Source organism: Cuculus canorus, chromosome 11, assembly GCF_017976375.1.
Source record: "Cuculus canorus isolate bCucCan1 chromosome 11, bCucCan1.pri, whole genome shotgun sequence".
NCBI classification, from domain to species: Eukaryota; Metazoa; Chordata; class Aves; order Cuculiformes; family Cuculidae; genus Cuculus; species Cuculus canorus.
Window position 1 is genome coordinate 3,221,812 of NC_071411.1, and position 14,134 is coordinate 3,235,945.

Sequence of the window (14,134 nt, forward strand, 5' to 3'; positions counted from 1 at the left end):
GGAAAAGATGTTGCATTATCAGACCTCAGCACACGTTTCTGGCTCTCAGGAGTTATTTCACACCCTGGGAACGGAAGGCGAGGGAGCAACACAGAACCCTCCCAGGGATGCACAGGGGCAGCGAGCTGCTCAGAGCAACCTTCTAACCTGCGTGCAGCAACGTGCTAAGGAAGCTCCTGAATGCACGAGGCCAGGGCATGTGTCAGTTCACCCTGTGGCTCCTTTCAAGCTAAAAGGCTTTTCCTCCCACCTAGCTCCCTTCCGAGTTCCTTAGGATCTCAGTCCAGGGGAAGGAGGCGAGCAAGCTAAAGCACAAACGCAGAGGAGTTAAAGCAGAGCCTTTCTAAAAGCAGCACGAGCATCTCCGCAAAGCAGGATCTATTCCGCCTCAAGACCAGCACCTGGGGTCTGTGTCCCAGATTCTCATGGCTCTCCTAGGATAGGATGTAAGGGACACCTAACAGGCACCACCAACCTGAACTCGCTGGCTGGCTCCTGAATGCAAGGTGACATCCTGGCCTTTTCAGGCAAGCCCCAACTGCTCTGCAAAGACAGAGCAGAGGCTTAGCTGGGCTTTCCACGCAAAGCAAGTTCTGCCTGTCCCCTCCAGGGGCACAAGCCCAGAACCAGACTCACTGCAAACAGCAGCTTTATTTCAAGGCAGACAGATGCTCAGGGGATTGTCTAGACACGATTGCCATTTCACACACCTGATTTCACGTCTTCCCTCTTCAACTAGCTCTTCAGTAGCTTGATTTAATGATCCAACACGTTCCCACCCAAGCCCCAGGTTACAGGGAAATTTGCACAGGTGTGGCAGCATTTCATTACACAGCAAGATCCAACAGCTCCTCACCAGTACCGGAGCTTCCAGAGCTCCCGGAGAGCTCTGGCTGCTGCTGCTGCTGTGTTATCTCTTGCTCGAGATGCTCAGCTGGCTGGAGATGGCTGGCATGAACCTTGACACCTCTGAGAGCACCTTCATCAGGCAGAGGTCCAAGGTACGACCGCATCCCTCAGCAGTGAAGGAACTGAACATAAGGACCACTTCCCCTAATTGCTTTGTCTTGTACTTGACATCACTTGGTCACCCTGGGCATGAGGAAACTAAATCCCATAATTATTTATTATAATTAACCACAGGATTGAAATGGGTTCCTTACCTTGAAGAAAGGCTGCAAGAAATCATCCCCGTTCTTAAAGCACTAATCCAAATGCAGCAAAGGCTTTGCCACATCTTCCCCATCAGAGGAGCAGAGAGGAGGCGGTCTTGCTTTTTATTTAGTTTTTAATTACTATTTTTACAGTTTATCAGTCCAGGCTTCACAGAGAAGCCATCTCTCGTCCCAGGCTCTGGCACTATGGGATGCTAATGTGACCCCAGGTCTCTGGACAGCCGGCACGGATACTCACACTGGTTTGGATCAAAGCGAGAGAGGCTTCCACAGCCCCACCCAGAGCTCTGGCCACGACCCTCTAAAAGGGGCAAGCGAAATTAATTACTTGATTGCCTCCACCCTTTGGTGCTTCATGTGAAACAGCTTATAGGACCCATCCATTCAATGATTCTGCATTTCTTCCCCTTCCCAAGGCAAAACAGATCATTTCAAAGCGATTTTGGCACTCCTGTGGAGATGCTTTTTGATGAAGCTGTTTCTCACCCTCGCCAAAGCAGGTGGGTGGGTGGGATGGGGGTCCTTCTCTGCCCCACACATAGCAGATGGGTTCTGGCCACATGCAGCCCTAAAGCTCTTTGGTTGTGATTGTGAGTTGCAGGGATATCTCGCAGCACGCTGAGGCCTGGGTTCATTTTGCCAGTAATTAATTCAGCCCAGGGGAGCTGAACTGCATTAAAAGATCCCTTCTTGTGCTTCAGGTGCAGCTGGAGAACATCATTACATCTGAAAACAGGGAAATCCTCACCTTGCAGGGCTGTGGGGTCCAGAAACAGCCACACCAGGTTCATCGTTCAGGCAGAGTTCATTAAATTTGAGAAAAATAGCCAAAGACCCAGCTTTCTCCTTTCACCTCTCCCACTCCCATGGAGCCACCCAAACACACTGGTGTCACCCCCGAGCCAGAACATGCTGTGAGGCTCTCGGCTTTGAGCAGAGCCACCAAAAGCTACGTTATCAGCCAAGCTGGCTGGCTGCTCACTGAGCAGCACCGTCTCAGCATTTGCAAACACTGCCTGTAACGGGGTATGAGGATGAAGACATCCTTGGCAGCGCTTCGCCTGGGCTTCCTTCCAGCAGCCCTTGCTGCGAGGAGGGGGTGACCAGTTCCCGGAGTGGGTCATGAAGTCATTCTCTCCTGACATGCCTTCTCCTCTCCAGCATCATCAGCTGGGGAAAGCAGGCACAACAGCCGTCCCCTACTGCAGGATTCGCTTCCAAAGACATCAGCAGTTGATGCCTCACTGTTTGGAGTTGGTCGGCACCTCAGGGAGAGTGTCCGAGTGTGCCTGTCTCTTTTGCCTCAAGTAAGATGCTGTAAAGACGTAGCCCCAGAGGGTTGATGTTTGGTGAGCTGGGTGACACTGGTGGGAAAAGGCTCAGAAAAGGCAGGAAGGAAAGAACTCACTCAGAACTCAATCTCTCTTGTTGAACATGGTTTGGGAGCACCCTTGTGCTGCAGATAACCAGGAGTCCATGGGCTCAGCAAAGCATCCATCTGCCCTGAGGTCAACGCAGCGGTGGAGACCTGCACGGTCCAGAGCATGTGGAGGCAGAAACCTTCATCTAAATGAGAGCAAGGTGGCATTAGTGATGATGGTCTTCCAGAGGGTCACTGATGGGAAAGGAAGGCATACACCCTGCGTTGCAGCTGGGTTTTTCCTCCAGTCCCTTTGACGCCCAGCGAAACACCCAGGCAGAGAAGGCAAGGAGCCATCCTGCGGAATAATGGGCATCCAGGCTGCTGACCTGGGAAAGGGCGATCCTGCAGACCCAGAGGGAGCGGCTGGGAATAGCTCCCGAATTAACAAGAATGGGGGCTGAGCTCCTATGTTGGAAGTATTTAAAGATTGGAAGTATTTATTTTCTGGGCTGGTGTCTTCACCTCATCATCCACCCCAGCAGCACCCGCCATGGTTTCACCCAAAAAGAGTCCCAGTATAGCTCCTCCTGCAGCGCTGGGGCTGCGCGCTGCCCTTCCAAAAGCTTCTATCCACTCAGGATGCCCTTGCCAACACACCCACAAACGCTCACCTTCTGCCCCAGTTTCCAAATCAAACCTTTTAATTTAAGGCAGGATGAATTATTTCAAGTGGTAGGGAGGAAGGGGAGAATCACATGCAGAAAGTGGAATTTCTCTTCCTTTCTCCAGAAATTAACATGAGCCACTTCTTTACTCTTCAAAGTTCTTAAAGGATGAACCAGAAAATTAAACATTTGCCCTTTTCACTACTTCTTCCCCTTTTTTTCTTTTCATTTTTCCCAGTGACAAAACAAAAAGAAAATGTTGAAAGCATTGAAAATCATTTACAAAAGGGAAGAAGCTTTCATTTCTCAACTGCAACACGAACAAGATCCGTAGCCTTTTTAGCATCTTCACTCTCTCTACATTTTCACTCCTAGAATTTATCAGGAGGAGGAAACTTCTTGAGAAGATTCAGGAAAGAAGCTGGATTCCAGAGATCCTGGCTCCTCATGCACTAGAGAAGTTGCCAGAGTTTACTGATATTGAAGACTCTACGCTAGCACTGGAACCGTATCGGTGGTGGAAGTAGCCAAGAAGTGATTTTAAATCAAATGGGTTTGATGGTGCTTGTACTTTTTTATGTTCACTTTTGTGTTCCAATAGGGGGCTGAAACATATCCCGTGGGCTTATATCTTCCAAGTGTTAGAACCACTAAGTTGTTGAAGGGTTAAGAGGGGAAGACGTATGAGGAGCAGCTAAATTCACGTGGTCTGTTCAGCCTGGAGAAGAGGAGACTGAGGGGAGACCTCATTGCAGTTTACTGCTTCCTCACAAGGGGAGGAGGAGCAGGCACTGATCTCTTCTCTCTGGTGGCCAGTGACAGGATCTGAGGGAATGGCAGGAAGATGCACCACGGGAGGGTTAGGCTGGATGCTGGGAAAAGGTTCTTCACTTAGAGGCTGGTGGAGCAGCAGAACATGAGCCATCGTGGCACCAAGCCTGATGATATTCAAGAAGCGTTTGGCCAGCACCCTCAGACACACGGTGTGAATGTTGGGGTTGCCCTGTGCAGGGAGACAGGAGTTGGAATTGATGACCCTTGTGTGGCCCTTCCAACTCAGGACATTCTATGAATCTATGATTTAGCTGGAGATCGAAAAGAGAGAAGCTAATGGAAGCAGTAATGTTTCACCAGGCTGAGAACAGCAGCGAAGCCACGTGATCAGCCGTGGCAAAGCCTCATGACTGGAATTTGTCCACTGGACTTCCAACCAAACAAAGAGAAAGCGCAAGTTCAGAATAAGCTTCCCCTGAGAAACTTTCCATCATGACAAAGTCTGAGGTAATCATGGATCACTGTGCAGATGCTCTGCCAGCAAGAGAGGATGCACTCGCTCCTGACGGGATCTGTTCCGACTGCTGATGGTCAGCTGTCCACAGTTTATTCAGATGGCCAGGGGACATCAGCTTGGGAATGAGGCCTCCTTGCATGACCTGAACCTACAGAGACAAAACACATAATTGTCAAGGTTGCGTGTAGCCAAACATGCTTCAGAGGTGCTCTTTAAGGGGCCTCCAAGCTCTTGCAAATCAAATGCACCTAAACACGGAACGGATTTCAACCCAATTCCAGAGGTAACACCACCTACTCACATGCCAAAGCAGGGAGCAGACGGCTTGCTAATTAACATGTCTCCCTCATGAATATTACACTTCCTTTGGAGGAATTTGATACTCGAGCAAAAGACTGCTGAAAGTGAGCCAAGAGGATGCTTTGAAACTGCTGAGATCCCTCCGGCAGGGCTGGAGCTAAAGCTGGCTGCTGGTTTTCACACCCACCAGGTGAGTCGGTGGGTGCTACCCAGGTGACACCTCCCAAACACACGCCGCTCACAGAAGCCTCACGGGGGATGCAGGAGCAGTGGTAGCAGGGACGGAGCGGGAAATATAGTAAACCACAGGGTGGCTTTGGTCCTGAACCTCCGTGACATTTGACAGTACCCGAGGCCTGACCTTTTTTAGCCCACACCCAAACCTTCCCCAGCTTCCTTGGGCTGCAATACCCCATTGGCACTTGCCCTAATTTCTGCCGTAGAGTAGCCACCTCGGGTGGTTCCCAACAGTCCCATCCACCGGCAGTAATTACATGGCCCAGGGAAGAGTTAGCATAGCCACAAATTTAGCGCTGGGAAGAGCCGGCTTTGCCAGCCCAATTGGAGCCAGGCAGGCGGGTTTCCCTCAGTCAGGGCTCCTGGGGCTCTCCCATGACGAGTTGTTACCTCAGTCTCTATTTGTTTCCACTGGCAGCCTCTTTTGATGTTAACCCATGAGACTGAGCCAGGGGAGACCAAAGAAACCCCACAGAGGTGCATCTGGTGTTCTCAGAAAGCAGCAAGTTCCCTCGGTGTCCTCCCCACCACAGCACCCCCCCCTCCCACTTCAGCACAGCTCAGATGCCCGGTCCTCCAAACCCCATGTAGATCCTAAATCTTGACGGCCACAAGACCAACGCTCCTAACCCCTCGCCCCAGGAACCTCCCTTCACCGGTTGTAATTGAACTGGACGAGGAAAGCCAGGTCTGACCACATTAAAAGGGTTCCTGCTTTTAAACAAAGTGCTGGAACTGCCGCGCTGGTGTCAAAGGACTCGTGGTTCTGGATGCCCGCGAACTCAACCACCGTGCTGACAGAGCTGCAGAGCGACCACCAACAATCCCACCCATAGCCACCACCAACAGTCCCATCGTGGCCTCATTTAGAAGAAGCTTCCAGAGATACCAAATGGCCACCCTTAGACTACAACACGTGTTCCAGAAGAGGAGATAATGTCAGGATGCATCTGCCAAACCACGTAGAACCCAGCAGCAGCTGCAGCCCCTGCCCTATAACACCTGCTGTGGGCTTCATCGCTCCCACCTAACCCCGTGGGAGGTTAGCAGGTGTGCTGAAGGGAGGATGGGGATCATGCGAGTCCTTTGGCCCAAGAATCCTTAGGTCACCTACCATGAGAGAGGGTGGCACCGTGATTACCCCAACAGAGAGACAACAGAAGAGCAGGATGGACCAGGGTTTCAGAACAAATGAACCTTTCCATTTTCCTCCCAGGTCCACCCAAAGGATGCTGGTAACCCTGCTGAGAGCTAACAGGACTGGCTGTGGCAGGAGAACAAGCATGGTCTCATCTTCATCACTGGCCAAACCAAAACACGCCGGGCTCTTGCTCCTAGGAGATCAAATTCAAGGGCTCCGTGTGAGCTCTCCGCACAGCCTGGCTGTTGGCGTTTGGCCCGTGACAAACAGCCATCCCAGCAGCAGACTCCGAGCTGCAACTGGATCCCACAGCAACCTTTAAAGCCACTTCTAAGAAAATACACGTTATTGCCCTGTGGGACAGGTAGAGGTTTCAGAGACCTGTTCCATAGCCCCTTCTGGACAATCACCCTTTAAATTTAGCTTCTAATACAAGAGCGTACAAAATCTGCTTGGCAGAGCAGAAAAACATCCCAGAAAACTCATTTAATCTTTGTTAGCATTTGTAGCACTGTACCAACGGCCTCCCTAACCACGGGAAAGTCTGCCTTTCCCCAGCCAAAACCTTCCTCTGCAAGTCCTTTGAGCTCTTACCTCAGAAAACTCCTTTCCTGCCTGCACACACAGGAAAACAGTTGTAATCTGACTTTATTACAGCTGCGCACATGCCGTTGCCATGGAAATAGCTGTATGTTACCGGGGCCAACTGCGGCGCGGCTGGGCACAGGCAGGGACCACGGCCAGGCTCCCCCAAGGCAGTGCTGCTGGAGAAGCCCCCTCAGCCAAGTTGCTAACAAAAAAACCCCACCAGCAACAGTAAAACCATCTCAGACCAGGGACAGGTGTTTCACGGCTGCTTGAGACCGTGAGGTAGCACCAACGGAGACAACTTGACATTTACCTTGGTAGCAATGCAGCTCTTGCTCTGTCATCATCAATGCACCTGCTTAATTGGCTCCACTGAAAAGTCATTAATAATCCTTAGGTGAGCTAAGGGACAAACATCCTCAACTGCTTCTCGTTCTTCAGATAGCTGTTCTCAAGGACTTGGTCTCTTCAATATTTGACCAGTCAAGTCAGCCCCGTGACTGCTGAGAAGGTAATAGAGAAAAGTCCTTGCCAGCGAAGAGCAGGACATCTCCCAGCCCAACGCATCGTCCCTCTCAGTCTTGAACCTGTCAGGTAAAAGAGCAGAAAGAAATGGAAAGGTCTCGCTGCCCTCATTGTCTTGGTGGAGCAGGCACTGCCTGGATCCACAGGGTGTAGAGAAACACCTCAAGAAGGAACAGCAGTCTTGGTGACAGGGGCATTTCCACAGAGCCTGAAGGACAAGCTTAAATTGTGATAGAAAATGAGGTTATAAATTCCCAGAGAAGAACCCTCTGAAGCATGATGGATGGAAACTATCTATGCTGGGGAAGCAGGGATTAAACCACGGCTTGCCTGCCAGGGAAGGACAGGTCTACACATGATTCTAATTCTTCTTTTAACCTCGTGGCATCCCTCACAGCTGCTTCTGCAAACAGGAGATGCTCCCAGATGGATCCACAAAGGCCATACTTAACTCCTCCTTCAGGCCTGTGCTCAAGCCCTGCGCTGGGCAGCTCAAATGCAAGGCTTGAGCGGTGTTGAAAAGGACCATGGATGATCCCACCTTAACCTGCTCTAGGGAGCAGGATGGAGGATGGCTGCCCTGGAGCGGAACAGTGGCAAGGGCTTCGTAAGCACAGGGAGATGCAAAGACAAAGTCCTGTGAGTTTAAGAGTTACCGGGATGTCACACGGAAGAAGCTCTGTTGTACCCAAAGGAGATTGTGAAGGAAAGCAGAACAAGGACTTCGATTTACTGAAGACAGAGAGGACAAAGCTTCAGCTGTCACGTGTGGGACTTGAGGTGGCAAAAATAAGGCAGAGGGAAGGAGAGAAGGAAGGAGAGAAGGAAGGAGAGAAGGAAGGAGAGAAGGAAGGAGAGAAGGAAGGAGAGAAGGAAGGAGAGAAGGAAGGAGAGAAGGAAGGAGAGAAGGAAGGAGAGAAGGAAGGAGAGAAGGAAGGAGAGAAGGAAGGAGAGAAGGAAGGAGAGGCATCACAGCACCAACCTGCCCACTGATGTCCAACTGCTCCATCACCGCAGGGTGTGCGGGGAGTGTCAGCGCTCCAAGCCCGTCGCCACTGAGCAGCAAATGCCTGGAGGTGCACCTGGCGCCACGTCACCGAGGTTCGCCTCTTCATCTGGGCTGGAATGCTTTTAGCATCCTCCCATCCTGGAGCCAGCGGGAGTTATCTTCCAGGCTGGTGTTTGGCAGGTAGAAACCGTGGCGAAGGGAGATCCCACATCAAGCGCATGCCTCCCTGCTGCACCTCGGCGCTCGGGCTCCCAGACCGCATGGCTGAGCACCCCACTCGCAATTACAGATTCTTCCAGTTTCTTTGGTCCTTTCATCATCCCAGACGTGCAACACCAAGCAAACCTGGCAACTGCTTCTCATTTACCTTCAGAAGGGTTGAAAGAACCTGGCCAATATTTATAGCAGCAAATCAAGCTCGTAGTGCACCGGCTGCTTTGAGGAAAAACAGCCGAGGCTTTTCTGAATGCAAGGTTATTTATTATTCATCAAATTGGATTCCACCTCCCTCCTTCAATTTTATGTTTTATTTTTCCTAAAATAAGGATTAAAATGGAGGAGACAGAAAGGGAAAATGGGAGAAAACGGAAAAAGGATAACAAAAAAAAAGTCATTTTGTAAAAACCACAGAATTTTCAGCTCACAAAATTTACCCTCACAGGAGCCTGCAGAGAAGACATCAACAAAAGGTACGATGCACAATTTTTATGGACCACTCCTTCCAAACTACTCAACACATCGAGAACCCAATTTACACCACTACCTCCACCAGAACCAAACCTATACAGCTGATAGAAAGCAGCATCCCAAACTGGCTGCAGACCTGAGTCCTACTGAAAATCAGGAGGATCCCTCTGGAAATGCTGGAGTGGGGCAGGAGGCGCAGGAGCAGGTGCTCAGCTGATCACAGGCTCATAGAATGGTTTGGATTGGAAGGGACCTCAAAGCCCATCCAGTTCCACCCACTGCCATGGTTCAGGGACACTTCCCACTGGATCAGGGGCTCCAAGCCCCATCCAACCTGGCCTGGAACCCCTCCAGGGATGGGGCAGCCACCACTGCTCTGGGCAACCTGGGCCAGGGCCTCCCCACCCTCACAGCAAAACATTTCTTCCTAAGATCTCATCTCCATCTCCCCCCTTTCAGTTCAAAACCTTTCCCCCTCATCCTCTCGCTGCCCTCCCTGATCCAGAGCCCCTCCTCAGCTTTCCCAGAGCCCCTTTCAGTGCTGGAAGCTGCTCTAAGGTCTCCTTTTCTCTTCTCCAGGCTGAACAAGCCCAACTCTCTCAGACTGTCTTCAAATGGGAGATGCTCCACCCCTTGGATCATCTTCATGGCTTCTCTGGAGTCGCTCTAACAGATCCATGTCCTTCCAAGGCTCCTGCTTGCAGGAACTTGCTCCTCCTTCAGGTACCCAGAGCGTGTCTGACACACAGGGCCGTGAGAAAAGGATGGGATCTGCAAGTGAATCACCACATCTGTTTTCTCCAGGGCTTGCCCAGGAGTGAGTCACGGCAAGAGGAGGCTTTGAGCACGGTTTGGACCTGGGCAGATAAAAGCAACGTTATTTGTGTGCGTTTGCTTGAATTAGAGAGAAAAGTGCACGATGCATCAGTCCTGCAAAATAAATACTGCTTATCTGGAAGAGATTTCCTGGGGAGTGCTGTCATCATCCACCCAGGAAGGAGGAAGCACAAAGCGAGAACCAGCCATGCCCAGAGCAGAGCTACCAAACCCCAGGACACCCTGTGCCCACCCAAACCCCGCGGTGGTGGCCGGGGCTGTTCCTGAGGAGCCAGAAAGCATCCAACACCAAGCAGGGCGGGGAACAGAAAGACAGGATCGGTTCTTGCTGGGATCGCTCCTCTGGGATCTTCATCCTTTCCCTCAGAGACAGGTGGTGCCAAAGTCTCAGCAGTAGGAGAGCAATGGATGATCCCCCCTCCAGCACCAAAAGCAAGGCAAAACTGACTGGAATTACTTCTCCCTGTGCCACCTGCCTTTCCCATCTGTAGGAGGCCACCATGGGGGCACGGTCCTTCTCCCTGCACTGAGGACACAATGGGATCAGGGGAAGAATTACCCACATATGCACAAGGGCACATTCCTAGAGGGAAGGAGAAAAGACCAGGGGAGTTTCTTCCCTGAGCAGAGTCCTGAGGAGAGCCACCATAAGGGCTCAAATAAGGTCAGGCAGGCGTTTTCCATTTCCCTGGCTACTTCGGCAATGAACACTTTCACCCTGTGCTCAGGGTATGCTCCATGTGTTATGGGATCACATCAGGACAAGATCTCCATCCTCTAGGCCTTAAGCAAGTGGAAGCCAGAAGCACAGCCTGTGTGCGTGTGTCTTCCGTGCAAAGGGGAGAAAGACAGCGAAAACCACCTGAATGAGGAAAAACAAGTTCACAAGAAGGGGACTGCCCCAGGGATCAAATCCACCAGGGAAAATCGAACCCAAGATACTGGTATGTTGGTAGGAATAAAGCTACAGAGCAGGCTCAGGGTGAATAGTGGGGAGAGGGAGAGACCAGCGCCTGCAGGGGGGACCATGAGTGCAAAGAGAAGAACCAGGCTGAGGGAGACATTGGGAAAAGCAAGAGACACTTCCTCAGTGAGAAACAGATGGTCCAAAACGACAGGCAGGTCCTTGCACGTCACGTCAGGCAACGTCGGTAAACATTCACTGGTGACATCTCACACCTACAAAAGGTGACATCTCAACACCCAGAAGGTGACACAACATCCTCGCTGCACCTGGTCCCAGTGCCAGGTCCTCCAGCCCAGATCTCTGGAATTAAGACTCCAGGTGTATTCCCTGGAGAGTCTACGCAGAAGGTCTGTGTGTGATGGGAAGGCAGTTCAGTTCAAGTGGTCTGTGGTTCTGAACAGCTGCTGTGCTTGAGACATCTCTGCTCTGGAGGTCTCCAATTTATCTGGTCACTCTTCCCTTGCTGTTCTGTCCAGGGAAAGAATTGGCAAGAATTTTCCAGGAATAGGAAAGCCCACGCCTGAATTCCCTTTGATTTCCTCACCACCTGAGGGGCACAGCAGCCTTCCAATGCTTGTGGTGAAAGGCCACATCACTTGGATGAGGACGCAACTAACATTGAGCCATTTCGTCGTCCAAGCCCAGTGGAGAAGCACACGGATGTCATTACCCAAGCAGGTAACGTCACAGCCAGGGCTCTGCCAAGCCAGGGTGCATGGTTTAGAGATCCTTTTCCTTCCCGACATTTGCTAAATTAGCTCTGATGTCTAAAGCCTTGATCATTCAAGAGGTGATCCTCTCCCATCCCCATGAGCTTCACCACAGTACAAACCGAGCAGCTTCCTGCTCGACTTAAAAATACTGGGGAAAAAAAAAAAAAGAGTAGGATTTTAAGAACTGGACAAAAGGGATTCAGATCTCGCCAGAAACAAGAGGGAGTTGCACCTTGATGGAACCCCAAGGGAGCGCCTGGAGCACAGGGGGAGCAGCGATGAGCCCCGCACAGCCCTGACCAAAGCCAGGCTGAATCTGTAATGGTTTCAGGGTGAAGGAAGTGACGCTTCTCTGCAAATTTGCTGTTCACCAAAGCTTTTTGCCCATCTTCAACCACATTTGGCCTTTTGGAAGGCTAAGAACAACTGAGGAAACAGAAAGCGAGTTCAAAAATGACAATGAAAGGAGTGTTGCGCAACGAAGCGCAGACACACAAGCACGCTGCTTAATTATATCATCTGCCTTTGATATGCAGCTTGTTGTCTTGGAGATTGTTTAGTGAACTAATTCTTCCCCATGGCTGGGGAACGGGCACACCAACTTCCAGGGCTTCCCTCTGGCTGCGCTACCCCACACAGCAACAGAGCTCGGGGACAACTGAGCTGCCAGTTTGCCTGTTGGCAGGACAACCTCACGGGCTCAGGGAAAGCCTTGAGCACATCCAGTTTTGAAGACTCCCCATTAGAAGCACCTCTGAAATCTTTCTGCTCCACAGTAGCCAGCCTGAGCAGCAGGAGCCTTGCCTCCTGGCTTCTTCTCCTGCCCATTGCACCAGCTTCTCCTCATGCCCCTAAACACCCTGGGAAGTGGTGAAAGTGCAGGTGTCACCCCAAATGTCTTAGAGAAGGAAGTAACACCACCACCTGAGCAATCCACTTTGGGCAACACGGGTGGAACACGACCAACCAGGGCAGATCCCATGCAGCACATGCTTATTTCATCAGCACAAACTCTGTGGGTCAGGTTTCAGAGGTGATTTCCCATTGCATGATATCAGGAACAGACCGCTCAGCAGTTTGTGTTGGGCAAGGGGAGGTGTTGTTTCTCTTCCACCAGAAAAACCAAGTCACCAAGCCATGTGGCACTGGCTGCCTGGACTGTTGCAGGGGCATTAGAAAATGACAGCCTGGACAGTCTTGGCATGGGCACGGGACAGCTTTTTACTGTCTCGTACAGGGTGCTGCACAGGAGCAACAGATCTGCCCTCTAAAATGAAGATGAAGCAGCCCCATGGACTGCTGCAAAGTCCCCCAGAGCAAACCAAGCCTGCTCGACGCCACCAACACAGCCCCACTTAAAGGTATCTCAAGAATTTTTAGCATCCACCACAGCCTGGATCTCGCCTCCCCTCTCCCACCTGGGCTGCCAAATTTACGAGACCCATCCCACAGCCCACCCTTATTCCTGTCTCCGCTTCATTGTGTGACCCGAAGGGATTCAGACAAGAATTTCTGCTTTTGCTCCCACCTCCTGGGCTGCCGTCAAGGCATTTTCTTGGACAAACCACCCCTTTGTGCTCAGGTGAGCTCCTCTCCCCCCTTTCCAGCAAAGACGCTTGGCTGGTGGGAAGGTCGTGCTAGCAGGCAGGTCTTGGCATTCTCCCCCAGCACACTTTGCTCCAGACGCTTTGCAGCTGATGTTCCTTTTTAAGATCAATTGATTTCATAAATAATAGAGTGAAGGAAAGACAGACATCACACAAATACAGAGGTCAAACAATCTCTCCCTTAGGAAACAAACTGGAGCCATGAAAAAAAATAACCCAGCAGACACACATTGATCTTTGGGCAAAAGATGAAGAGGCACTGAAGTTATTTGGCAATCAACCACACACGGGGACAAGCCATATTCAAACAGGTCACCTCAAGGTGTCTTGCTCCACAAACCTGCACGCTCAAAGCCTGCCTTTCTTCCACCTGAATTTGCGGAACCACCTGTAGCATTTTGCCACATTGTCATACGAAAGACCAAGCCCTTGAAGAAGGGGGTGTACATCTCCCAAGTCACTCCTCTCCATTTCAGGTGCATGGTTTTGGTCTCTGCTGCTGGGGCATCATCTCGAGATGATGAGGGCCACCAGCTCTCAGCTATGACATATCACACACTTAACGTGTGAAAACAGAGCACTCAGCAGCTTCTGCAATAGCAGAGTTGCCTCTGTCTTGGCTGTACCGACTGATGTCCACAAGACAAGCACCAAATCTTCATTCCTGATGCCTAAAGCCCTTGTCTAGCAAGCCTAACATGCAACAAAAAGCTTCTCCAGCCACAGGCCTACATCAGAAGACACTGACATAGAAAGTGACATCTACTGCCCCTAGGACAAAAGGAACATGATCCTCTGAGGCAACCACAACCTTTCAGAGAAGCTGAGCAACTGGAAGGTAGGAGGGAAGGAAAGAAAAAAAAGGATATTCCTAGGTTTTCACAGGATAAAAACCATCTTGGTTAATTCTGGTTAGCAGAAGACACCTGCCGCACCATATGGACCAAGCGTAGCCACAGGCTGGCAGAGCCTTTCTTGCTGTTACAGCGTCTACGCGTGGCACAGTGGGCTCACAGCAGGGAAAAGCAA

The 14,134-nt window shown here is 51.0% G+C and overlaps 1 long non-coding RNA gene across 1 annotated transcript; it reads right to left on the reverse strand.

The window, feature by feature from the left end:
* Nucleotides 1-1,750: 1,750 nt before the first annotated feature.
* LOC128853267 (uncharacterized) lies at nucleotides 1,751-11,610 on the reverse strand. Its single transcript, XR_008451691.1, has 3 exons — nucleotides 8,268-11,610; nucleotides 7,074-7,347; nucleotides 1,751-4,642 (listed from the first exon to the last, which is right to left on the reverse strand). It is a non-coding gene; the product is annotated as an uncharacterized LOC128853267 (long non-coding RNA).
* Between the last annotated feature and the right edge of the window lie 2,524 nt (nucleotides 11,611-14,134).